At 35.5% G+C, this 4,153-nt stretch overlaps 1 long non-coding RNA gene across 1 annotated transcript; it reads right to left on the bottom strand.

Annotated features, from left to right (window-relative positions):
• Window positions 1-2,449: 2,449 nt before the first annotated feature.
• LOC145109921 (uncharacterized) lies at window positions 2,450-3,333 on the bottom strand. Its single transcript, XR_013709335.1, has 3 exons — window positions 3,133-3,333; window positions 2,956-3,079; window positions 2,450-2,610 (listed from the first exon to the last, which is right to left on the bottom strand). It is a non-coding gene; the product is annotated as an uncharacterized LOC145109921 (long non-coding RNA).
• Window positions 3,334-4,153: the final 820 nt, after the last annotated feature.

Here is a 4,153-nt window from a genome sequence, read left to right as displayed (position 1 = left end):
ACTTCATGGAATTTATCACGGGTGATTGTGAGACGATAATATCGTATAGTCTTCAAACTAAGATATATGAGTTGTTGATTACAAGTTGGTTATGCATTGATAGCATGAAAACGCATCAGTAACTTGATGTTATAAAACGTGTTGTTGTGTATGATTTAACAAGTAATCAGTACAAGAATATAAGTCGAAGTTTATCTGTTTCTTTTATCCTAAGAGGATTAAAGCGATATCTTGGGCTCCTCAATGATTTTGTTTTGACTTATGTATCGGGCCCGGTCAGGACTCAATTGATGTGTTCAATTAAGTTCTATGTCAAACAAATCAAAAACAGGGAAACAAACTGATGGACAATGAGTATGACCTTATTCCATGTCTTTGTCCACACGATATCTTGAAGAACAGAGGATTATATGATCACTTATCTAAAGGACGTGTCATTGACTTGATCAGAGTTGGAAAGCGGATTTTGAAAGCTACGATTGCTAATCGGATTTTAAAGTTGCATTGGCATTTATAGTTATTAGACTTATCCAAGTGGGAGACTGTTGGATTAAGTGTCTAATCCCATAACTATAATTGGTATGTACTTGACCCGATAGTAGCATGGTTCTTTTGGGTTGCCTTCACCGGAGCAATTTGATAGGATGGATATTTGAGAAAGAGGTTATTTGTGGTTTATTAATATATTATATGAATAATATATTAATTGAGAAATAATATTATTAATTGGTATTGATCAAGAATTAATTTGGAATTAATTTAGTATCAAAAGAGACTAATTAAATTTACAGGGACTTATTTGGTAAATCAGTGATACTTATAGTTTGGGCTAATGATCCATGTTGATTAGGCATGGACTAAACCTATATGAGAGTCCATTAGCGTTTAGTCCAAAGGGCCATAAAATATGAAGAGTCATGGTGAATTAGGTTTTACATGTATGAAACCCTAGGAATTCCACACTATAAAAGTAACCCCTAAGCACCTTAAAATCGGCCACAAGAACTTCAAGGTGAAACCCTAGCCGATTTGTGCTTCCTAACCTCTCTCTCATAAGCCTCATTTTGCATTTGGTGTTTGTGACTCATTTGAGGCATCACATTTGAGGTGCTAAGCTCTTGAAAGGCAAGGTTCTACAAGTTATAACAAAGAGGTATTCATCTAACTAGTTTTTATGTTGTATATCTCCAATTGCATGCTAGCTAGGGTGTATGCTTTGGATGAAATGATATTGCATGTATAACTTGAGAAAACTTAGAGCCAAAGCATCTAGGGTTGTATGTGCACCATAGGATTGTTATAATGCTCAAAATCCATCAGATGTCTTATCATCAAGGTTTTGGTATACGATGGTGATTGAATTATGAAGAAAAATTCATCATAACTCGGATTGGAGTTAATGTGATGAATTGTGTTTGGAGTGAAATTTCAAAATCTCGGAATGGAGACTAAAAAGGGTATATGGAATTGGTTAATAGGTTAAGCAATGGAGAAAGGAATTAGTGATGTTATGATGTTGATTTAACCATTTATATAAATTCTTAAATTATATAAGAATTTGTATTTGAAATTTGTTTTTCAGGATTAAAGAAAAGAAGAAGCGAAGATCTTTTCTAACGGGGACAGAAAAGAACTTTATTTTATATATATATATATATATATATATATATATATATATATATATATATATATATATATATATATATATATATATATATATATATATATATATATCAAGGTTGCAGAAAATGCTAGACGTTAGCTAGGCGGTGGACTGGGGTCTAGGGATTAATCGGTTAGACGGGGATTAATCGAGGGATTAATCGGGGACCATTAATTATTAAAAAAATAATTCAACATTTTATAAATCTAACTTTAATACTAAGAATATAAGTAAATAAGCATAAAAGTTCAATAACTTAATAAGTTTACCAAGCACAACCATTTATCATCCAAAATAAGCATAATCAGTTTAGAATGAGACTGTTCTTCAATCAGGAATGAGATCGAGCACTATGGTCATTCTTGTGATTAACCCAATATCAAGCTCTCTCCACAATAATGGTATACCAAATAATTCAACACAAATCCTCCAAACAATCCAGTAATACCTAATAACGTATGCTATCCATACCAAATCTATGTTTCTATATGAAGGTTTTTTTCACAAGCAGATAGAAAAATAAAGTTGTGAAATATTAAACCATGTGTTTAATCCATCTCCACCCCTCCCACCCCCACTGTTTATTAAGGACCAAATGGTAATTTGCTCCCTCTACACGACATATCTGGATACGGGTACATGACAACCTACAAAAAATCATTACAAAAGTGAGAACAAAAGCAAATATTACAACATGAATGAATGAAAATGTAACTACTCACTTTTGCAGACAACCAATGAAATCTTTGATTGGTTAACCGAGTTGAAGATATTAGTTTCGAACTATGAAGGAACTAGTGACTTTGTCCAAAATCATGTCATTTTTAGGAAATCCTAACCTCATTGAAATAGCATTAAATCTTGATTTCCATGAATTTGTAACTGTTTGGAACTATGAAGAACCTGCTTGATCTTGATCAGGAAGAGATGATTGACTACTTGAGCTTCTGTAGGATGACCAAATGATTCAGTCAAGAAATACAATTTGATTCCCAAAGTTGAAAAACAAATCTGGGTTTTCATTCCTTTCGTAATAACTGTTCTGTAAACTAAATCTCAGCTCTATGTGAAGCAACAGGTAAACTCAATCTTCCAATAGAAAAAATCGGTTGATTTGTGAACAGACTTGCGTCTTCAATGTGAAGCAACAGGTTCGAGTATATACTTCATCACCAGTTCATCACAAATCGGTTGATTAACAAATTAAATCGACGACAATAGACTAAATCGGAATTTGACAGCACAAATCAGTTGATTAACAGCATAATAGAACTAAATCGACGACAACTAACCTGTGTAGATTAGGCAGAGTTCATAGATTTCGGCGATGGCGAGGGCGAAGTTCACAGATTCCGGCGATGGCGAGGGTGAGTCCTTCGGTTCTTCACAAATCAGTTGAGGACGAGTCCTTCAGTTCTTCACGAGATTAATAGAGGTTAATCAGTAAAGTCGAAGTTTGAAGAACTAACCGTGTAGATGATAAAGACCGATGTTGCTGTCGGAAGAAAAATGAGGCTCTAACAGCGACGAAGGCGGAGGAGAAACGGAAGGGTGCGCTCGGATTTCACGGATTCCAGCTTCAAGAGGTGAGGGCGAGGACGAGGGTGAGCTTCAAGTTCTCTGATTTCGGATTTGAGTCGAGAGAAAAAGTGAGAAACCACAGAAAACGTTTTCACAGGGGGGCGATAGAATGAGAAGCGAGAACGAACCCTAGCAAAACTTTTCAGTTTTGACAATTTTGCCCCTAATTTTTTTTGAAAATCCGTTGACCAATTAAACCGCCTAGATCCGATTAGCACCGATTAGACCCGATTAGCTTCGAGTTTGACCGGCGTTGACCAGCCCCGATTACCTTGAGCGATTACACATAAACGTAGTTGGTTGCAGTCCGCCTAGCGCCTAGGCGCCGATTAATCGGCCGCCTAGGCCGATTTTTACAACACTGATATATATATATATATATATATATATATATATATATATATATATATATATATATATATATATATATATATATATAAAACTTTTGTGTAGAAACATTATGTAGTTACACTTTGTTGTAAAAATTTTAGTCTTTTGAATTACTTTTCGTTTGTATATTAAGTAACATAAATGTATTTTGGATAGAATATATAAATACTTATATAAAATCCAAGAGTAATTTTTAAAGAAAAGGTTTGTTTGTTATATGTTGGATTGGTTGTTTCAAGTTGGTATCAGAGCAGTGTGTCACGGACACAAGTTCGACATTACTCCTTGCCCGTACGGCATACCGAGGTCCCCCATAAAACCCTGATACCAGCCCTCCCATGTTACACACGCCAACTGGTTTCGCCCTACCATGGGCTCATCAGGGAAGCAGCACTAGCCCCCGACCAATTGTATCTCTAGAACGCTTCGGCCCCATTCCTTGTCACGCACTTCAACGACTCGTACAGATATCAAGGACTTGCATAACAACGTCCCTTGGGCTAGGACGCCCCCTTTTGA

The sequence above is a fragment of the Lactuca virosa genome, chromosome 4 (genome assembly GCF_052849685.1).
Source record: "Lactuca virosa cultivar CGN04683 chromosome 4, Lactuca_virosa_CGN04683_v6, whole genome shotgun sequence".
NCBI classification, from domain to species: domain Eukaryota; kingdom Viridiplantae; phylum Streptophyta; class Magnoliopsida; order Asterales; family Asteraceae; genus Lactuca; species Lactuca virosa.
This window is presented reverse-complemented; position numbering and strand designations above follow the sequence as displayed.